General features: G+C 37.2%; 1 long non-coding RNA gene and 2 pseudogenes across 1 annotated transcript in view; 2 read left to right on the top strand and 1 right to left on the bottom strand.

Annotated features, from left to right (window-relative positions):
- Positions 1-24,146, top strand: part of LOC115514110 — a 352,463-nt gene that overhangs the window by 160,572 nt on the left and 167,745 nt on the right. Inside the window, exon 5 of the long non-coding RNA XR_004343642.1 lies at positions 6,818-6,857. This is a non-coding gene — a long non-coding RNA (uncharacterized LOC115514110). The remainder of the gene's footprint in view (positions 1-6,817; positions 6,858-24,146) is intronic.
- On the bottom strand, positions 7,023-7,964 carry LOC115514107 (annotated as a pseudogene).
- LOC115514109 lies at positions 18,112-18,692 on the top strand (annotated as a pseudogene).

A 24,146-nucleotide genomic window follows, 5' to 3' on the forward strand; every position in this document is an offset into this window, starting at 1 on the left:
TATTATTGAGCTGAATAATTTGAGCTGAATTATTGAGCTATTTTGTGTGATCTATTTTGAGTTAATTTGTGCCTGTAATGTAAGGTAAGATTTAAGTGGGTTTTTTCTTTCTTTCTTTTTTTTTTTTTTTTGTTTTTACTTTACGTATGGAAATCCAATTTTTCCAGACTATTTGTCTGGAAAAAAAAAGAAAACAAAGCAAGAAAAAATGCTTTCTCCATTCAATTGCTTTTGTATCTTTGTTAAAAGTCTGTTGTCTGTAAATATTTGAATCAATTCCTGGACAGTCTATCATGTTTCACTGATCTATTTGTCTGTCTTTATTCTAACCCCACACTGCTTGATTACTGTAGCTGTATAGGAAGTTTTGAAATCGGATAATGGAAGTCCTCTTCTGTTGTTCTTTGGCAATTCTATGCTTTGCTATTGCAAATATTTGCTTTGGCAATTCTGTGATATGTCCTTTGCATTTCCATACAAATTTTAATATTAACTTATCAGTTTCTAACAAGTTTTCTGGAATTTTTGATCAGGATTGTGTTGAATCTATAAAGTAATTTGGGGACAACTGGCTTCTTATTAGTGAGTTTTCTGATTAATGAACAAGATATACACTTATTTAGGGCTTTAATTTCTCATTGTTTTGTAGCTTTCAGTGTACCAGTCTTTTATATCTTTTGTCAAATTTATCCCTAAAGAGTTCATATTTTTAGATACTATTGTAAGTGACATTTTTTGTGTTAATTTCTGATAGTATTGAGCTGAAATATGTAAGTAATATTGTTTTTTATATATTCTTTTGAATCCTAACTTAGGTAAATGTAGTTTTTTGATGTTTCATCAGATTTTCTACATAGATGATTACGTCTGAATAAAGAAATGTTAAATATTCTTTTCCAGTGTGGATGCCTTACATTTCTTTGTATTTCCTTATTACACTGTTACACTGGCTAGAACCTTCAGTAAGATATTGAATAAAAATGGTTAGATCAGATGTCCTTGTCTTGTTTTTAATCTGAGGAGGAAAGCACTTAGTCTTTCACCATTAATATATTAGTCATAGACTTTTCCTTGATGTTCTTTATTAGATTAAGAGAGTTCCCTTCTATCCCTACTTTACGGAGAGCTTTTATCAGGAATGACTGAAAAAGTGTCAGACACTTTTTCTGCGTCTATTAAGATAGCCATTTAGGTTTTTCTTTTTTTTTAAGTTTATGTATTTATTTTTGAGAGAGAGGGAGAGAGAGAGAGACATGATGGGGGGAGGGACACGGAGAGAGGGAGAGAGAATCCCAAGCAGGCTGTGTGCAGAGCCCAACACAGGGCTCAATCTCACGAACTGTGAGATCATGACCTGAGATAAAATCAAGAGCAGGACTCTTAACTGACTGAGCCCCAAGGCACTCCTTTTTTTCTTTACTTTTATAATTTTTTTAGTTAATATGGTGAATTATATTGATTGATTTTGAGATATTAAACCAACTTTGTACTCTTAACATAAACTAGTTGGTCATAATATACTATGCTTTTTAGATATTGTCAGATTCAGTTTGCTAAAACTTTGATAGAAATTTTTATTTATGTTTATAAAGGATGTTAGTATAGTTGTTTTTTCTTATAATTTTTTGGTTTTGGTAGCAGGATGTAGTATGGTTTGGGAAGTACTCTCTCCTCTTCAATTTTCCTGAAACAGTTTATGTAGAATTGATATTATTATTTTTTAATAATTGGTAATATTCACTGGTATGCCATTTGGGCTTGAAGTTTTCATTGTGGGAAAGTTCAAAACTATACATTCAACTACCTTAAAAGATATGTGATTATTTGTGTTATTTTTCACTTCTTGGTTGAGCATTGATAGTTTGTTCATTCAAAGAATCTGTCAGTTTCATCTAAGTTGTAGATTTTATTGGTATAAAGTTGTTTATGTCATTTCAATATTAATGCTCACACATCATCATTTTAATATCTATAGAGTCTATCCTTAGTAATACTTTATTGATCCTGATATTGATAATCATGTCTACTGTCTTTTTTTCATCAGTCAGGCTAAAGGTTTATTAATTTTACTAATTTTGATTTTCTCAAAGACCAGCTTTTGGTTTCACTGATATTCTCTATTGGTTTTTGTTTTCTATTTCATTTGTTTTTTCACTCTAAATTTATTATTGCCTTTATTCTGCTTATGTTGGATTTAACTTGATATTCTCTTTGTATTCCTTAAGATGGAAGCTAATAACGAATTCTTTCACCTTTTGTAGTTCTGAAGAGGACTTCGTTTTGTCTTTCTATTGGATTCTGGGCATAGGATCCTGGGTTATTAGGGACTTTTTATTGTATTTTAGATACAGTTTTTTCAAGATTTTTAAAGTTTTTTAAAGATGTTGCTCTATTTTAATTGTTTCTGATAAGAAGTTGATATTATCTTTACATTTGTGACTCTGTAGGTAATGTGTCTATTCTCTGGCTGCTTTTAAGATTTTCCTTTTATCACAGGCTTTGAGCAATGTGATTATGATGTGAGCCTTGGTGTAGCTTGCTTCATATATCTTGTACTTAGAGTTGATTGAGCTTCTTGGATATGTGGATTTATAGTTTGCAACAAATTTGGGAACATTTTAGACATTTTTCAAATACTTTTTCTTTTCCCTCTGCTTTTGTCTCATTCAGGGATTTTGACTGAAATTGTCCCACACTCACTGATACTTTGAACATTTAAAAAAAATTCCTTGTTCTATGTTCATTTTCGTTAGTTTTTATTGCCACATCTTCAAGGTCACTGACTTTTTTCTATAATGTTTAATCTGCCCTTAATCCCATCCAGTGTATTATTCATCTCACACATTATAGTTTTCTTCTCCAAAAGTTTGATTTGGGTCTTTTTACAAAAACACTGTCCATGTTTCTTCTTAATTTTAAATATATGGAATGTAGTTATAACAACTTTTAATATTCTTGTCTAACAATTTTAACATCGATATCAGTTCTGGATCAGTTTTGGTTGATTAATTTTTTTCTCATGATGGTTTCTATTTTCTTGCTTCTTTACATGATTAGTAATTTTTTTATTGGTTCTCAAGCATCGAAATTTATCTTGTCTAGATACTTTTGTATTCTTACAAATATTATTTAGATTTATTCTGTGACACAGTTAAATTACTTGTGAGCCATTTGATCCTCTCAGGCCTTGCTTTTCAGATTTGTTATGTGGAACAAGAGCATGTTTATTCCGAGTCTAGTTATTTACCACTACTGAAATAAGACCTATTTCAGTACTCTATACAGTGTCCTGTCAATTATGAGAATTTCCAATCTGGTTGCTATGAGAAAACACAATTTTTGATCTGCTATGAGCCACATGTACTGTTCCCTTTAATCCTTTTGGGTAATTCTTTCTCTAGGCTAGAGTAATTTCCTCATATTCATGCAGTGAACAGCACTCAACTGAATACTTTAGGGGATCATTTGCCAGTATCTAGAAATCTCTTTTTGTGTATCTCTCTATTCTTTAATACTCTCTTCTGAGAACAAACTACCTTGGTCTCCCCAAAATAGAAAGTTGCCTGTCTCCATTTGGTTTTCCCCTCCCTGCTGCATCACCTGGAATATTTTTCAAGGCAGTAAACTGGGGCAGTCATAAGGTTAATCTCATTTATTTCCTATCTCTCATGGTCACTGTATTTTCTTGCCTGCGGTCTAGTCTTTTGAAAAACATTGTGTATATTCCACTCTTTTTTTGATTAGAGGGTAAAAAAATCCCTTAAAATCCCAACTTTGCAAAGCGTAAGTCCCTCTCAATCTTCTTTTGTAATAAGAGTTCCTTATTTTCCAAGAGACAGAGCAAGCACTTATTTGGCCACACAATTTGGCCCTTACACATTTGCTTGCTAAAAACACAATTTTCTAAATTAATCTCTTGAGGAGTTTTTTTGATCAATTTTCTAAACAGTGGTAAAACATCTTTTCTTTAACCCCTATTGATCCTTTTAAGAACACGACAATTTAATTGATAACATTCATTTTATTGCACAGTGTTCAATTAGTCCTGGCAGGTTTCTTTTCTCTGCTTTTCTCCTTTATAACTCTACTGCAGTGTCGGCACAGAAGCCCTATTCCTTCTGGCAAAGATGCCTCTGTGCAAAGTTTTTTTGGGATGACTAGCCTAAAGATGGTTTCTTCCAGCTGCAGTTTAAAGTGTTAGGCTGAAGAGAGAGCCTAATTCATTTGATTTCTGATCTCTATGATAGCATATCCCTCCCTAAGCAGTGTGAGAGTCAAGGTCAGCTGCAGCTAATCATCACAGGATTTGAACTTCAAAAAAATGGAAATAGAAGGTTTTCACAGAGAGCCCTTATATCCTTTTGCTTCCTTTCCAAGACTTACAAGAGCACTTTTTTTTTCAATCTCAGGGCAGAATGAAATCATTATTCAGTCTTATCCTAAGGGGGTAAGAATCTAACTAAATATCCATTTAAAAATATTTCCTTTTCTTAACATGTACATTCCTCAATGGATTTTGTGAGGATTACTGAGCTCCTGTTTTTGTTTCTGTTTTTCATTTTTCCTTTTTGTAAAATAGACTAGGCTCCTTAGAGGAAAGTAATTCAATAAAATACTTGTCTAAAGTGTGAGGTTTAGAAGACATCTGTTTAAGAAGGCTAGACAAGGAGGAAAGGGAGGAAATGACTTAAACATCAAGGACCCTACATACAAGCATGCCCACTCATTTTGTGGATGAAGACTTACTGCAAATCTATTAGGCCTGCAGAGAAAGCTTTGGGCTCTGGGCCAGCTTGCCTGGATTCAAATCCTGGTTCCTCTCCTTACTGGCTGAGCAATCTTGGCCAAGTTACATAACTTCTCTGTATCTCTATTTCCCCAGCTATAAGTTGGGGGCGTGGGGGTGGTAGCACCTCTTTTATAGGTTTGATATGAAGATAATTCAAGTTAATATTTATAAAGCACTTAGACTAGTTCCTGGTGCCCAGAAAGTACTATATAAATATCATATAAAATATGCATTTTAAAATATTTACTGGGAAATATAACTATCTGCTGACCCAAGAATCACCCCCTGTTCGGAACTGTCATTTTATGCAAATATTATGAAGGTTGAGCTCTATTGGGAAATGTAATTCAAATTTCTATAAAAGTACTTGCGTAGAAAAGTTTCTCGTCTCCTACTACAATAAATTAACAAAGCATTTTTTCATCAAAAATGTATTGAAGGCTTCCTGGATATTAAGCACAATGCAAGGTGCTAGGAATTTAAAGATGAATAAAGCCTGCATTTCACTTAAGAACATTACAGTTAGCAAACAAGTAAATGGATAATTTTAAAATGGTGTGCAGATGCAGTAGCAAGATTGTTTCTAAGAAGTACCTGATAAAAGTTTCTAACCAAGGTGTGTGTGTGAATATGGGGCAGGACTTGGGAAAGTAGGTCAAAGAAAACCTGCTGGAGTTGGTGAGTGTAAGTCAATCAAGCCATTAGAAGAAAAGGGTGTTCCTGGCAGAGGGAGAGAAACAGCATTGTGGCTCAGGGAACAAAGTCAGTCATATGTTCAGCACTGCTGGAGCTTGGTAAGAAAGCGGCTCTGCAATTTGATGAACATTACCCTTCTTTGCTAGCAGCTTTTACTGGTGATCTCTTTAGATAGGGCAGTGTTGTCTTTAAAGAGCTAATAAGCAAGAATGGGACGGTGGTTGCTAGGGTGGAGGCTGGGTCATGCAGGTTGGCCAGATCCTGTTGGGTCATTCTAGGCTCTGGAACTGGACTCAAACTCTGAAGTTCAGGACACAATTTTATTACTTCTCTGAGAGGTGAAGTGAGTCACAGGGTTGATACATAATACCTAGATTCATAAGACACTGATTTTCAAGCAGATATCATATTATGAATACACACAGAACTCTAAATCTTACACAATAGCAAACCTACCACATGGTCACACTACTTCCAGTTCTCATTGTGTTGGGCAAATCCATTTAGGAAATCAGATTAGAGATCAGAATGCTGACTGGCCAGCATCATAACTGAACAAAGATCATACACATTATTGGGAGACATTTCCAACAATCTAGATTAGTGGAGAACCCACTTTTTTTCAGTCTGCAAACATCTCTACCTCAATGACATATATCATCCCATGAGGATGAGAAAAGTATCTTTCTGGAGACAACTGAATAAAATTTGATAATTTATTGCTTCATGGTTTCCTAGTTTTAGAATTGTGTAATATAATGGACTTATTTTAACATGCCCTTATCTCTGACTAGGATATTACAATATACAATACGATACATTGATTGACTTAGCAACAGCTTTCCCTAACACCAGATTCAAATTATGTATGTTATGTTGTATTAAAGAAACACTGTGTTCTTCTTTTTTTTTTTAACACTTATTAATTTTTGAGAGGGAAGGGGGAGGTGGGACAGAGGAAGGGAGACAAAGGATCTGAAGCAGGCTCCCTGTCATAAGCGTAGAGCCCCATGTGGGGCTTGAACCCTGACCTGAGCCGCTTAACCGACTGAGCCACCCAGGTGCCCCTAAACACTGTGGTCTTCTTAATTGGATATGGGGAGGAGGGGGTTCCTTTGTTTCTCGACAAAGAAAAAATTATAAAACCTGTCCCATTGTAAGTTACTACTGTAGTGTTGATATCATTCATCATCTGTTGATTTTTTTGTTAGGTTTCAAGGGATAATTTTGTCTTTACCTCATATCTAAAATCAGAGTTTTTTGTTTTTGTTTTGTTTTGTTTTGTTTGGTAGCTAACTGCTTACTAATTATAGCTTTTACATGAACTTCTAGGGCCAGGCAATGAAAGAACTGCTTAAACATGCATCTCTGGGTAAGTAAAGAGTATTAATGATAAAAACCAAAATACTATAAGAAAGTTACTATTCCTCGTTTGTAAACTTCTGAAGCAGAAGAGAAAAACCTGAATGTACTATATTTTCATTTCTTTTTTTTTAATGTGCAGGTATTTATTTTAATTACTCGTATATGAAGGTCATTATTTTTGGACAACAGCAAGGCATTTTGTTGTCCACTCTTTCCATTCCCAAAGGCATCCACAGGTTTTGGTAAATTCCCATTATCCTCGCGACTGTGTTTCATACTAACTGCAGGGCTGTCAGCAGGTTCATCATCAATCCACCTCCCCAGTGCTTTGTACACTGCAACTTGCATAATGAGATAAAGGCAAAGGTTGAGGGAGCGCCAGTCAGCTCCTTCCAAATGGTTGCAGCCTTGCAATAGGCATGCGAGCCACTGACAGTGTCAAAATCCAAATGCGTGTCCAATATCACGGGTGAAAGTCTTCTGGGACTGATGCAGCGAAACACTAGTCACTTCTGGAGTACAACTGTTATCAAAAACTAAATAGTCACTTGAAGATATTTTCTGTGGCTTGTTCACTTTGTCTTCATAGCATGAGTTATATAAATCACTGCCATACCTGGCAAAGCTGAATATCCCCATACTATCTGTCAAAGAGGCCTACCCAAAGGCAAAATTCCAGGAATCTCTTGGGTAAAGATCAATCATTGTTATTCCCACAATACAGAAGACATCTTCAGGTTTTTTCTTTTTTAAGAACTTTGGGATGTGCCCTGCATGAATTTGTAGGTTCTGTGTGTTATCATTGACTCTAAAAGAGCTCCTCCTTACAGAGACAGGAACTGGTTCTAGGAGTTTTACTGTCAAGCCATGGAAGGATGCTTCACAGTAGCCCTTGAGCCATTTAATATATTCTTCACTGATAATTCTGGTGTTTCCTAGGGATCCAATGCACTGTATATAAATACTGCATTTCTCTAGAGAGAGTGCCTTTCTGAAAGGAGCACTGAAAAATTGCTTGAAGTCTTGGGGAGCCTCAAATGAGAGATGATCCAGTCTGATTGCAAATGCAAGGGAGTAGGTCCAAAGAGATCATTGTCTGGCTTGAAGGTTTCATTCAGCAAACGCCATTTGCCAGGATCTAACTTCTAATACTGTGACACAAGTGTTGGGTTTTTTGAGATGAGAGTTGTTTTTTGTGTCTGTTCAGAGTGCCTTAGTGTTTGTATAATGACAGGTCTCTTCCATTCACATCGTGTTCCTATGTAGAGCTGACATCCTTCCTTCTGAATGTGTCAAACAGCTGTTTCACCATGAGGCTTTAGGGAGGAAGGCTCCCATTGAAGTTTTTGCCTTACAAAGTTGGGCATGCCTGGGCAGGTTGGGAAAGTACTCTGCAGAACACCTACACTCGCCTCCCAGCCGGGGCCACCCCTGTATGCCTTATATTTTCATTTCTTAATTCTTTCTTTTTTGGTACGTCACTTAGGACAAATTAATGCTTTGATCTCATCAACATTTTCAAGTTACTGTCTTCCCATATGAGCTCATTGAATATTTTTTATGTCATTTGAATTTCGTAGTACTTTAATCATTAAGTCAGTAATGTTGCCTTGAGTCTTGCAGTATAACATCTACTATATGGGACAGATAATTATCTATAAAAAGAAGTAGTTGGGGAAGTAAGATACAACGCATGAAAAAATATCAAATATTTTTCATTAAAAATCAGATAAAATTTGTTTTACTTGAGAATAAAATTATTCATGAATTTTGAAAAACAATTATAACAAGGATTGAGAGCAGTTAAAATTTAATGATTCGGGTGGGACCCTTAATGATTTAACAAATGTGTAGGTTAACTAAGTGATGACACATGAGACATTTTAGAAAAGGAAAAGTATGAGAAAAAGCAGATGGAAATGAGAAGTGTGTGTGTGTGTGTGTGTGTGTGTGTGTGTGTTGTTGAAGGGTAGGCTATAATAAGAAGTAGTCCTATTGGTGGGGGGAGTGTTCCTGTTATGAAATACCGGTAAATATATTTGAATGGGTAAAAAATGCTACCATTTATAAAGTCCTTACAATGCGAGGTGTCCTGCATAAGTTATCTCATTTCATTCTTAATCAAAAACCCGTGAAGTAGGTACTACTGTTCTCATCTCCATTCTACAGATGAGGAAGCTGAAGCTCAGTGCCTAAGGTCACACAGCCAGTGAATAATGGAGTCAGGTTTGGTACCTAGAGAGATTGTCTACTGAGTCTGGGCTACTTCTGTAAGAGAATCAGGACACATATTTCAGAGTCTTAATTAGAAGAAACACGAATTCTGACTTGCCTTAAGGTGACAGAGCTCATTATAGTTCTCTGAGTGATTTGGGATGAGCTCATGAAATCAATGGGGAGAAGGGGATGCATGTGAGGACAAGTCAACAATACAAAATCACCATTGTCTTATCTGTCCCTGCATTTTTGGATATGTAAAAAGATGAATAGCATAGATTGCCCTCACCCCAACACCACCCATTTTCCCCTCAAGCTCTTTCTGGTTTAGCTGAAGGAACTAGGCTGGGCCCCATTTGTGGGCACTTTAAGAGGTTTGGGTAATTTGGCCTGCTGGGAGGGGATTATTTTGTAAACCAGGAAAACAAGTGAATAATACCCTCGATCTGGAGTGGATGTAATTTTTGCTTAAACATGCATCATACTCACCTTAAGGTTCATTTGAGCTGGCTATAATTCAAGCTATGCCATCTTTTTATGAACACATACCATAACCTCAAACATGTTTCTTATCTGCTAAGTATGACAGTATGCTCTGACATCTGACTTTCTCTTTTCTTAAATACTCAAACCTTGGCTTTTAATGAAATCCCACTACACTGATGGTCTTTTTGAATGATTCATGCTTTTAATTTTTCTCAAAGATTCAAATGTGCTTTAACATTGGTAGTTCCGTAAATCAATAAAATAAGTAGATAAATTAGTCCAAGCAGCAATATAATTTTTCTTTCCCGTGCAGTAGACAGAAATAGTTTACTAACTTCCTAGTCAACCCAATTCAGAAAAGCATATTCTTGTTAAAAAAAGAAAATGACATATACACTCCTTCTGTTTAGGTGCTACAGTCTCTGAAATTTTCTGTAATAATAACAATAAAATAAGCATGCTTTTGGTGTATATATATGGCCAAACCTTAAAACTCAATGAGCAGTGTTATTGCCAAGAGTAATTATTATTCAGATTTTGACCATATGGAACATAGTTAAAATAACTGCTTTAATGTCTGTTTTCTACAAGTTCTTTCATCTATGACATTTTGGAGGCTGTTTCTACTGATTGATTTTTTTTCCTTCATTATGGGTCATATTTTCCCACTTCTTTGAATATCTTTAATTTTGATAGGATGCCAGACATGAATTTTATGTTGTTGAGGGCTGATATTTTTGTTTTCTTTTAAATATTCTTGAGCTTTACTTTGGGTTGCAGTTAAGTTACTTGGAAAGAGTTTAATCGTTTAAGATGTTCCTTTTAAGCTCAGTTAAGTGAGATCAGAGAAGCCTTTAAACGTAGGGCTGAATATTCCCCACTGCTGAAGAAATACTTTTCTGAATACCCTACATAATGCGTTTTGCATTATGAGGTGTTTTTTTTTTTTTTTTTTTCTATTCTGGCTGGTGGGAATATGAACTATTTTCAGCTCTGTGTGATCTCTGAAGATGGTTCTCCCTGATCTTTTCTGGTGGCTTTCTTTCTGCTTCATGTGGTCTCCTTACACATAAGTGCTCATCAGCACACAGCTGAAAAGTCAAGGGAAACCCTTAGCCAATTTCCACATCTCTCTCTCTCTTACTCTCTCCCTCCTTCCCTCCCACCTCTCCCTCTTTCCCTTTTCCTTCTCCCCTCCCTCTCTGCAGTGCTTCTCTCTTTGTGCAACTTTTTCCTGTCCAGTATTTTGCCCTGCAAACTCTACCCACTGTGTCTTTGCAATTTCTTACCTCTGTCTCCTAGCTCAGGAAGGTTTTCAGACTCCCTGCACTGTGGCCTGGACATGCTGTGCTGGCAGTGAGCTGGGAAAATCCCATGGCTCACCTTATTCCTTTCCTATCTCTCAGAGATCACTTTCTTGTGCTATCTGTTGTTCAATGTCTAAAAGCTGTTGGTCCATATAGTTAGACTGGTCTTCTAGTTGACTAAAGATGGAGAGTAAATCTGGTCCTGGTTACCTGTCTTGGTTGGAAACAGAAGTCCAGTTATTCAGATTTTAGATCTGCCAAAAAATAAAATAAAAATTTGAAAATTTATGGAGCCTATAGTAAATTATGAGAGACTTCATTGTGCTCAAACGTGAATCTGGGATCATTTAGATGTTTTGTAAGCCCTGTGAGCAGAATGTGGATGTCTTCTAGATCCTCATTATGTTACTTCATCGCAAAAATCAATGTCGCAAAATTCTGTTGTACTACAAATCAAATTTTTGTAAGGAGGAATGAGCCAAACAAAACAAATAAGCAAACAAAACACAATTACCCTTTTAATTTTTTTAATGTTTATTTAATTTTGAGAGAGAGACAGAGACAGAGAGAGAGAGAGAGAGACAGAGTCCCAGTGGGGGGAGGGGCAGAGAGAGAGAGGAAGACACAGAATTGGAAGCAGGCTCTAGGCTCTGAGCTGTCAGCACAGAGGCCAACACAGGGCTTGAAATCATGAACTTGAGATCATGACCTGAGCCGAAGTCAGATGCTTAACCAACTGAGCCACCCAGGTGCCCCACAAAACACAACTATCAACTGCATTTGGGACCAAAACAGTGGTGATATGTATGTTTATATACATGCAAACATGTATACACTTTGTTTTGAATGGTGTCATAACTGATAACTGACAATAAAAATTTGAGTATAATAGATCTTATGATTAGTTGGATTCTTGGTCAAATTAATATTAATTTGATATATCTTGTGTTATGCCTTATGTTGAAAATCTTCCTAGTATTTTATTTATTTACCTGGTAAATAAAGAAAATTCAGTGTAATATACTATTTCTCATATATCTATGATTCTAGTAGTAGTTCAGTATTTCAGTAGTATCTTGAACATCAGTAATCACTTTGTTCTACAAAGATGTGGCCAGTATAGTTTAACGAGAGCTCAATTGTCAATACACTGATTGGATAAAAGATATTTAGCCTTTAGAAAACTGAACACAAATATATTCTCGCACGAAGCCTGGCATATAGTTAAGGGAAAGTCCCAGCAGGAAGGTCCTGGCTAGTGGGGATTTGACAACCAGGAATCCAACAGAATGCAATAGGTGATTTGCAAGTAAAGAAGAGATTTGGCAGTAAATTGAGGAGTGTTCCAGATCCAGGAAGAGTGTAATCTTTGGAAGGTATAGGTGTAAGTCATATGGGTAGACACGTGGGAATTAGAACTTTAGTCTCTAAGGAAAATGGAGGAGAGAGGGACAGGCAAGGGCCTTTTTCTTCAAGGAACTGGGAGAATGAGAGGAGGGCACCTAGATAAAAAACAAGGAGTTAATATCCAAAAAATATAAAGAACTCCTACAACTCAATAGAAAAAAATCCGATTAAAAAATGGCCATGGGGTCTGGATAGACTTTTCCAAAGAAGATATGCACCTGGCCAATGGTTATATGAAAAGGTGCTCAACATCAGGGGAATGTGAATCAAAACCACAATGGGTGAATCAAAACCCCACACCTGTCAGAATGGCTGTTATCAAAAAGATGTGGAAAAATGGGAACCCTCATGCATTGTTGGTGGGAATGTAAATTGGTGCAGCCACTATGGAAAACATATGGAGGTTCTTCAAAAAATTAAAAATAACTACCATAAGATCTAGTAATTTCATTTCTGGGTATTTAGTTGAAGGAAACAAAAACTCTAACTCAAAAAGATGTATGTACCCCCATGTTTATTGCTGCATTATTTATAATGCCAAGACATGGCAACTAACTAAGCATCTATCAGTGGATGAATGGTCAAAGAAGAAAAGGTGTGTGTGTGTGTGTGTGTGTGTGTGTGTGTACACAAAGAAGAAATGGTGTGTGTGTGTATATATATATATATATATATATATAAAATGGAAGATTATTCAGCTTTAAAATAAATAATGGAATCTTGCAATCTGCAACAATGTGGGTGGACCTTGAGAGGCATTGTGCTAAGGGAAACAAGTCACCTTGAGAAAGACAAAAATTGTATGATTTAACTTATATGTGGAAACAAACAAAAAAAACTCTTGAATTCATAGATACAAAGAACAGCTTGGTGGTTGCCAGAGATGGGGGATGGGGTGCGAAATGGATGAAGGGGGTCAAAGGTACAAAATTCTGGTTATGACCTACATAAGTCCTGAGGATATACTGTGTAGCCCAGTGACTATAGTTAAGAGTACTGTAGTATATTGGGGGCATCTGGGTGGCTCAGTTGGTTAAGCATCCGACTTCAGCTCAGGTCATGATCTCATGGTTCATGGGTTCGAGCCCCACATTCAGCTCTGCACTGACAGTGCAGAGCCTGCATGAGATTCTCTCTCTCTCTCTCTCTCTCTCTCTCTCTGCCCTTCACCACCCCCCTCAAATAAACAAATAAACTTTTAAAAAAGAGTACTGTATTATATATTTAAAAGTTGCTGAGAGTAAATTTTAAAAGGTCTCATCACAAGAAAAAAATTGCAATGATGTATGTATGGTGATGTATGTATGGTATTTGTGTGTATGATGTATGGTGATGGACTTAAACATTGTGGTGATCATTTAGCAAAATATAGATACACCAAATAATATTGTTGGACATCTAAAACCAATATGACACCTGAAACTTGTATGTTAATTATATCTCAATTTTAAAAAAGAGTAAAAATTCCTAGTAATATTAGGAAGCTACTTGGGTAAAGAGATACTTACTGTAAGGCTGAGGATTTCACCCAGAACCTTGCCTAAGGCTGTGGAGCTGACCTGCTCAGTTTTGAGTAGGCTCAAATCTGAATGTGTAAATGACTTTAGACACCAATGTGAGGCTCTTCAGAGGCAGTGAGCCAAGCAGATTGTTATAATATTGGAGGATGTGCTGAATGTGTCATTCCAGACCTTTTAAATCAATTCAGTGCAACTCCATAAACATACCCTGAGAGGGTATTACAAAGGTGCCAGAGGTGGGTCATGCTGGGCTATTCCCTCTAACCTGCTCACAACATTCTTCTGTATTAGCTCTCCTTGTGTTTCCAGACGTTAAGTCTTTCAACTACATACTCCCAGTTTTATTTCTTTTGTCGCTTGCCATCTTGCCCTTGATTACTGTTCCTGTTTGGAGTAGTCTTTTCAGGTATGTTGGGCCTCCTTCCAGGTCATAGCTTTGGAAATTCACCTCTGATCCTTTACACATGGTAGACCTTATATACCATGCCATGAAGGGTCCCACGGGAATGACTGGTGTGTGTCCCTCAGCTGCTTGATCAGCAGTCTTTGACCCTGAATTATATCCTAGAAATGACTTATTTGAGTGAATCCCTGATATGGATCTGTTCTCTTTCATTCAGGTCAATTCTCTTACATTAAAAATCTCGTATGAGCCAGGACACAGGCCTAGCTACAAAGATGAATGAGTAAGGCTCCGTCTCCACAATTGGGAAGGTTGGAGCTTTAGGGTAAGGGACACATAGGTAGCAGATAATTATAATTTAGAGTGTGATGCTTGTTATGAAGAAATCCAAGATGTCTTTGCCAAGAAGAGGGTGGTATTTCACAAAGGAAGGAGACATTTATCCCAGCCTGAGGGTGAAGGGAAGGGTAGAAAGCAGAGGATAGGAGTGAGTGATCTTGTGATTTCTTTTTCTTAACAAAATGGGTGCAGCAAAATTCTCATCAGATGAGGTTTTACCATATGATCACAAGAAGTACAATTAAGTATAAAATACTTTAAGTGGGAAATTTTCATCACACTTTCATCTTGGGGTGTGGTTAGAGCCTAGTTTCAGGAATTATCAACCATTTATGGCTCTGGATATAATTTCTAGCTCTGTGATTTAGTGACTGTATTCACCTCTCTGAACATTGGTGTCCCCATGTGTGATTATATTATTCAAGTGTGTCAGTTGTCAATTTATTGTTTCTCAGTTCCATATGCATCCTTTAATACATGCTCTGTGATAAAGGAATTCTTTTTTTTTTTTTAGCATTAAATTGGGTCCAATGTTAAATTTTCTTGATAGAGGGTACTAGAAGGACACCGAGGAGGAAGATGGTTTCTTAGGATTTCTAGTGTGGGCTGGGCAGATCTGCATTGTGGGTGTGAGGACATCTGGTGGAGCCTGCCCCAGTCACAGACCCAGAAATCCATTTCTCCGATTTTGCAGCTCTGCATGATGAAATCCTTTCTGCAGGCCTCTCAACATGGAACCCAGGGCTTTATGCAGCCTGTATGCAGCCACCAAGGGCAGAGCAATACATAATAGGTAGTGTTCCTTCTTCAGATCTCCTGCATCCCTCACACCTTGAAGGCCTCTGCCCTAGCCGGCACCAGACTCCCACTGCACACCCTGGCCAGTTGCTGAGAGCCTGCTTTCTGCCAACACTCTGGAAGATGGTCTGCTATTTGCCTGGCAACTCCAGACCTTACTCCAGCTGGCCAAATTCGCAAACTGTTCTGCTGTCCTGTGACTAAACCACATCTTCTCCAACAAGGTCTGATCCTCCTTCAAGTTTGTCCTTCCTTGGGTACTCTCCCTCAGCTTTGGAATACTATACAGAGTTTCTTCTGATCTTACAGTTATTCTTTTATCTTAGTTTAATTATCCTTTATATTAACTTCCCCTGTTTAAACCACTGTGCTGTTTCTATCTCCTGATTGGACCCAGACTGCTACAACAGCAAGTTTATCATAAGGATTACATAAAACAACATTTGGCATATAAATGAGAGCAATTATAGCTAATCTTGTTTTTTTCTCCCTCTCTCCTTATAACACAAATTCAAAAGCTTGTTTATAAGAATGTGTGTGTATATGTATGTGTATTTGAGATCTTGTGTGTATGTGTGAGACTGTTAACAAAATGCTGGCTGTGTTTCTCCTTATTCAGTTTTCTACTGTCAGTTATTAACAGAAATGTAGAATTTAGATTTGGAAGGCAGCTTTAAGATCATCTAGACCAACTGCACATAAAGAAATTGAGTAACAGGAAGGCTAAGGTTCTTGTTCAAGGTCACACGTTTAGTTCTGGGTGGAACCTGACTTATAAGAAGTCATATATCCTGAGGACATGTCCAGCGGTTTTCTCTATAGATGGAATTCACTCTCCATACGAGTTTAAAATACACAGTAATCTAGATGGCTGTATGAGTTTCCTGGGGCTGCCATAGCAAATCACCACAAGCTGGGTAGTTTAAAACAACAGAAATTTATTCTCTTACAGTTCTTCAGACCATAAGTTCAAACACTGTCAGGGCTCTGCTTTCTCTGGGTGTCTAGGAGAGAATTGTTCTTTGCCTCTTCCAAATTCTGGTGGCTGTCTGCATTCTTAGACTGTGGCTGCATCACTGATTCTGTCTTCAGATTGTCTTTTCCTCTATGTATTTATTTCTTCTCTTTGTGTCTCTTACAAGTACACTTGTTATTGGATTTAAGACCCACCTGCATAATCTAAAAGTATCTTCTCAAGATCATTAATTACATTTGCAAAGACCCTTTTTCCAAAAAAGTTAATATCATAGCTTCTAGGGTTTGGGACATAGACATATCTTTTTTTGTGGCCACCATTTAGCCATCTGCAGTATATAGTTTTAAAATAAACTTAGATTCCTGAGGTGCCATAATATATTACTCCATTAGCTCAGTTAATAAACCCAGAAATGTTTTTCCAATAGTTATTTATTCCATAGACATATTACTTACCAAAGTTATTTGCTTAGGCTTTGTAATAACAGTCATGCTATGTGAACTTCACTTGGGAAACATTTAGTCTTTTCACTATTATGCATTACAGCCAAGTGTTTCATGTCACAACAGGCTGATCCTAATGCAAACTTGTGTATGAGGGGGAGTAGGCAATGATGCAATGTCATATACCCTAACTTAATATTTTCCCCATATAGTCAGGCAGGTGCTTCCTTCCACTAATATGTGAGGCTAGTTAAGATTTAGAGAATATGCTTGAATATCTGAGAGCTTGTGTGAGGTATTAGGATGTCTGAGAAGAATTGGGCTCAGGTATCACATGGACTAGTCTGTTAATATATTCTATAGATATTTAACCGCCAAATTCCTTCAGTGGTTCAAACATAACCCATTATTTCTCTGTACGTGTTAAACTGACAGGCTGTACATTTCTTCCTATATTCCATAGTTTTTCCCCTTTTTCTTCCTCTTTTATCATGTCATATTAATCCCATTTAGGTAGAAGTGTTTTTTAATATTCATTGAATTAAATGAGGTTTATTTTGAGCATAATAATAGACACTGCTTGAGTATTAAGACTTTGTGCTCTGATTGTGAAAGAAAAAGACATGTTTCTCACATAGAAAAGTTGGTTAAAAGATATGTGTTAGTTTCAGGAGAATACTTCTATTATTACTAATTAATTCTGGAATGTATATAGTTGGGACTGCAGGGAAACTACCCCTTCTCACCACGCAAACTGGATACAACTCCATAAAATTGTGTTCTCTGTTAGGTCATTTGTTCTATTTCTTACTGGTACTGGTAGTAATGAAGGGGTAAGATTTTGAAAAAAGAAATTATTGGTGGCTTCCCCATATGTTTGTGTTTATTATTTGAGGATATGTTGAGAATGATGACTTTTTTTAAGCCAATTTTGACTTTTAAGATACAAATTAAGCTGAATTGACTGAAAACTAAATTCTGATTATTGTATTTGTCAAACTAAATGTCAAAGCACAGAAAAATGTATCTTCTTTTCTTGTAACAGATAAAAACAAAAAATAAAACTAAACCATGTCTTCTAGAAAACAGAATTCCATACATGGAATATTTTTCATTTTTTTTCTTTCTGACACTTGGATGACATTGAATATCACCAATTATTTCCATATATGTTTTCCAACAAGAAAAACCCAGAATCCCTTCTCCATGCACTTAGATTCAAAAGACCTCAATAAGGACAAAGCCATGGGTACTCGTTTTGACACACAAATGCCTTGAACATCTGCCCTCTTTCTGTCTAAAGGGCTCTCTTGAAATACAAAGCCCTTTTGCTTTCTGTTTGCCACTGTGGCTGCAGCCACCAGCATGCTCAGACTTCAGAAGAGGCTTGCCTTCAGTGTCTTCTGCTGTGACAAAATGGAGGTCTGGTTGGACCCCAATGAAACCAATGAAATCGCCAATGCCAACTCCTGTCAGCAGATCCAGAAACTGATCCAAGATGGGCTGATCATCTGGAAGACTGTGACTGCCCATCCCTGGGCTTGGTGCCAGAAAAATGCTTTGGCCCACCAGAAAGGCAGGCATATGAGCATTGGTTAGAGAAAAGGTACTTCCCAGGCTCCAATGCCTGAGAAGGTAACCTGATGAAGAGGATGAGAATTCTGCACCAGCTGCTTGAAAGATACTGTGAATCTAAGAAGATTGACTGTCATGTGTATCACAGTCTGTACTTGAAAATGAAGGGTAATGTGTTCAAAAACAAGCAGATTCTCGTGGAACACATCCACAAGCTGAAGGCAGACAAGGCTCACAAGAAGCTTCTGGCTGACCAGGCTGAGGCCTGCCTATCTAATACCTAGGAAGCATGGAAGCACAGTGAGGAGCAGCTCCAGGCCGAGGAGGAAATCATCAAGACTCTGTCGAAGGAGGAAGAGACCAAGAAATAAAACTCATTCTCTTTTGTTTCTACATAGTGGTCTCAGCAGTTACACAGATCAGTTATTCAATAAAACAAACATTTATCTGGGGAAAAAAAGAAAATATGCAAAGCCCTTTTAATTCTTATGATTTCAGGGGCTCCTGGGTGTCTCAGTAAGTTAAGTGTCTGACTTCAGCTCAAGTCGTGATCTTGTGGTTCATGAGTTTGAGCCCTATGTTGGGTTCTGTGCTGACAGCTCAGAGCCTGGAGCCTGCTTTGGATTTTGTGTCTCCCTCTCCCTCTGCCCCTCCCCTGCTCATTCTCTCTCTCTCTCTCTCTCAAATATAAACATTAAAAAAATTAATTCTTATGATTTCAGATGGAAAATACCTATCAGGATCTGTAAGTACTTTTTTCCACAGGAAGATGTTGACAGACAACAGCAGTAGTAATCAGTGAAAGATTGAGTGGAACCTAGCAGGGAAAAGCTACTTATGTTTGAGAATCTGGAAGATTTCTTTGTCTTGCTATGTTCACAGTCCAATTGATGAATGGATCTCCAGAAAGATGAGAAGGGGATGAGTCAGAAAATAGAGGTTCTCCAGCTTGACTAAAGGATACTATTTAGGTTTTCCAATACTGTATTCTCAGCCCCTTGCCTTTGCCCCTTTTTTCCTATTCTATCCTGGCCATGATCCTTCCATAGCTCTTCTTCCACTGCACACTAGGAAAGTCTAAACATTCATTTATTTAACAAATATTAATTGGATTTAACTATGTGCTCTATACTACGTTAGATGATGGATATAGAATAATGAGTAAACAAAATGCTAGTTCACATGGAGCTTCTAATCTAGCAGTTAAGTTAGATTCTAAACTAATAGTTATGTTTCATGAAGTAAAGAATTTTTTTCCAGAATTTCAAAAGGCTGTTTCCTATTAGGGAAGATCTTTGGTAAGGTAGACAAGATTCCACAGCCAGGGCTGAGTATAGGAGGTAAGATATCAAGCAGAGTGGCAAAGTGGAGGGGGCAGAGCTGAAAAGGAAGCATAAAGACAGTAAAGGGACTGGATGAAAGGAGAAATTTTATAGATGTTTAAAGTGGGAATTTTTAAAGAGATAGACAAATATCTAAAGTGGCTTTTTGGAAAGCTGTCTGCATGACACACTATATAAATCCCCTGGGTCTTTAAATGTAAAGAAAATAAAAGTAGTTGTTTTTAAAATTCAAGTTTCTTATATTGGGATTTGCATTTGTGTTTGTGTTTCTGGGTAACAACATATGTTGAGTGCAGTAACTGAGAAAAATAGAAATTGTGGGCTAGAAGACTAGCCCACAAAAGGTAGAGTAAGAGGGCTGCCCCTTGTCCCCTCATCAACTCATCATCATCTCTCTCTACCTTTATCTCTGGAAAGTAAATGTGTAGAACTTTGTTAAGCAATTGAAGTTAAATTAGTATCAGCTTAATATAGATTGTTATAACTCTTAGATGTATTATGAAAGTATCATGGCAATCACAAAGCAAAGCCTATAATAAATACAAAAAATAAAGACAAAAGAATTAAGGCTAACACTACAAGAGTAATCAATTCATAAAGAAAGACAGTAAGGGAGGAAGAAAGAAACAAAAGAACTATAAAACAATCAGAAAACAACAAAATTTCAACTGGAAGTCTTTACCTATCAATAATTACTCTAAATGTAAATGGTTTAAATTCTTCAACTAAAAGACATAAATGGCTGAATGCATTTAAAAATTCAACTATTTTCTGCCTGCAAGAGACTCACATAAGCTTTAAGGACACACATAGACTGAAAGTGAAGGGATTGAAAAAGGTATTCCATGTAAGTGGAAACCAAAAGAAAGCAAGGGTAGCTATGCCTATATCAAATAAAATTGACTTTAAGTCAAAACCTCTAACAAGAGACAAACAAGGTTATTGTATAATGATAAAGGGGTCAGTTCATCAAGAGGCTATAACAGTTTAAATATATATGCACCCAGTATTAGAGCACATAAACATATTCTACAATTATTAACAAATCTGAAGGCAGAAATAGACAGCAATGCAACAATAGTGGGGGACATCAATACCCCATTTCAACAGTGGATAGATTATCCAGATAGAAAATCAATAAAGAAATAATGGACTTGAGTGGCACCTAAGTGGCTCAGTCAGTTGAGTGTCCAACTTAGGTTCAGGTCATGATCTAACAGTTTGTGAGTTTGAGCCCCATGTCGGGCTCTGTGCTGACAGCTTTAAGCCTGGAGCCTACAGCCTGCTTCTGATTCTGTGTCTCCCTCTCTCTGCCCCTCCCCCATTTGTTCTCTGTCTGTATCTCTCTCAAAATAAATAAAATGTAAAAAAAAATTTTTTTAATAAATAATGGACTTAAACTATACTTTAGACCAAATATACCTAACAGACATATACAAAATATTCTACCCAACAAGCACCAGAATACATATTTTTCTCAAGTATACATGGAACATTCTCTAGGAGAGATCATTTGTTAGGCTTTCATAAAACAGGTCTTAACAAATTTAAGAACACTAAAATCATATCAAGTGTCTTTTCTGACTACAAACTAGAAATCAATATTGGAGGAAAGCTGAAAAATTCATAAATATGTGGAAATTGAATATGTTTCAACTGAACAACAACTGAACAACTAATGGGTCAAAGAAGAAATAAAAATAATCTTGAGACAAATGAAAAACAACTAATGGGATGCAGCAAAAGCAGTTCTAAGAGGGGAGTTTATAGCAAAATGTACCTACATTAAAAAAAGAAGAGAGGAGGAAGCCAAGATAGCAGAACAGCATGGAAGTTTTTTGTGTGTCTCATGTCCAAGAAATACAGCCAGACCAACACTAAACCATCCTGCACACCTAGAAAGCTTATCTGAGGATTAACACAACAATCTGCACAACCTGAACCACAGAATTCAGCAGGTACACAGCGCAGAGAGGTGAACTTGGGGAGAGAGAAGCCACAGAGGGCAGGGAGCTGCTTTTGCGGGCAGAGAGAGGACGGAGATGGAGAGAAAATATGGGAAAACACCCCCCCCCCCAAAAAGCAGCTGGAGAGAGAAAGTGGAAAATTGGAAACAGCCACAGGGACTGAACTAAAAAGGGAGAGAGGATAAAAGAGAAAGGAGAAGGCTTAAATTCCATTAAGACTGTAAACAGAGGGAGCGCAGAGTCTGCAACTCTGCAGCTCAATACCTGGTGGTGCTCTGGTGGGAAGGGTAAATTCCCAGGAGTAGAGTGGGCTCCAGGAGGTTCTCGGACCACACGGGGAGAAGTGGTTCCACTGCTGGAAGGATATTTGGTAGAGGCCGTGAGGCCACCTGGACCCAGCAGACCCCAGAGAATGGCCACATTTGCTGGTGCTGGAAGAAGGTCATTAAGGGTGAAGGCTGGTCCCAGATGTGTGTTTTGATTTTCCATAATCTCTGAAACACTGCTGCTACACTATCTCACAAACTTTTCTGGGGTGGGCTGGCACCTGGCCGCAGTCTCTGGGCATTGGCAGCAGCACGGTCCCGTGAATGTTCCTGGGTGCTGCTGGCATTTGGCAATTGCTTAGTAAGACCCTCTGCAGAGGGGTGGAATGGGTCAAAGCCGCAGTCCCTCAGAAGTAAGGGGCTGGGGAAAACAGCTGCATCTGAGACAAAACTCAGGAGAGAGGTACTACCTGGGACTTGGTCACAGACAGTGTAAAACCTGGGAGTGGAGGAAAGCTGAAGACAAAGGGCAGGTGCATGATTGCTGATCAGGGAGAACAGAGTTCTGATACTAGAGACTGGGTAGCCAGATGACGCCATTTTCACCGCTTCTGTGCATGCGCATATGCACCTACAAGTGCCACAACAATCCACCCCAGTAGGCTAGCAGCGCCATCTAGTGGAGAATGGAGACTTACACTAAGCCGACCCAACTGGGCCAACCGCACTCTTCAAGAACAGAAGTCTCACCGCCTGCTTAGTTTATGGACTATAAAGTCCTTCATAGTCTGACATCTAGGGGAAAATGAAGTAATTTCAGTCATATTTCAGTGTGTTAACATGTCCATCTATTCAATTTTCTTTTTTTTCTCTTTTTCATTTCTTTTTCTTGAATACAGAAAGAGAAAACATTCATTTTTATTTTCAATTTTTATTTAAAATATTTTTCTTTAATTTTTTTACTATTTTTTCACTTTTGTGTAAATTTTTTCAAATTCTATTTTACTTCCATCATTTTATTTTAGTCTACTTCAGTGTATTCATTTTTTCAAATTTTCAAAGTATTTTATTTTTTCTCTTTTTCATTTCTTTTTCTTGAATATAGAAACAGAAAAAATTCATTTTTATTTTTAATTTTTATTAAAATATTTTTCTTTAGTTTTTTCTACCATATTCTTTACTTTTGTGTAAATTTTTTTCAAATTCTATTTTACTTCCATCACTTCATTTTAGTCTACTTCAGTGTAATCATTTTTTCAAATTTTCAAACAATTTCCTTTTTCCCCCTTTTTTCTCTAATCTATCAAGCCACTTTGAAAACCCAGACCAAAATACATCTAGGATCTAGCATAATTTATTCGATTTTTGTGTGTGTGTGTGTTTTTACCTTTCTAATTTTAATATTTTTTAATTTTAATTTTTTAATTTTAAGTTTTTCTACCTCATTAATTCCTTTTCTCCCTTCAAAATGATGAAACAAAGGACTTCACTCCAAAAGAAAGAGCAGGAAGAAACGACAGCCAGGGACTTAACCAACACGGATACAAGCAAGATGTCTGAACCAGAATTTAGAATCACGATAATAAGAATACTAGCTGGAGTTGAAAATAGATTAGAATCCCTTTCTGCGGAGATAAAAGAAGTAAAAACTAGTCAGAATGAAATTTAAAGAATGCTATAACTGAGCTGCAATCACGAATGGATGCAACGGCGGCAAGGATGGATGAGGCAGAACAGAGAATCAGCAATATAGAGGGCAAACTTATGGAGAATAATGAAGCAGAATAAAAGATGAAGATTAAGGCAAAAGAGCATGATTTAAGAATTAGAGAAATCAGTGACTCATTAAAAAGGAACAAGATCAGAATCCTAGGGGTCCCAGAAGAGGAAGAGAAGAAAAGGGATAGAAGGGTTATGTGAGCAAATCATACTGGAAAACTTGCTTAACCTGGGGAAAGACAAAGACATCAAAATCCAGGAGGTACAGAGGACTCCCATTAGATGCAACAAAAACTGACCATCGACAAGGCATATCATAGTCAATTCCACAAAATACTCAGGCAAGGAGAGAAAAGGGAAAGGAAGTCCTTAAGGGACTTAAGGGAAAAAAAAGTCCTTAACCTACAAGGGAAGACAGATCAGGTTTGCAGCAGACCCATCCACAGAAACCTGGCAGGCCAGAAAGGAGAGGCAGGATATATTCAATGTGCTGAATCAGAAAAATGTGCAGCCAAGAATTCTTTATCCAT

The sequence above is a fragment of the Lynx canadensis genome, chromosome B2, assembly GCF_007474595.2.
Source record: "Lynx canadensis isolate LIC74 chromosome B2, mLynCan4.pri.v2, whole genome shotgun sequence".
NCBI lineage: Eukaryota > Metazoa > Chordata > Mammalia > Carnivora > Felidae > Lynx > Lynx canadensis.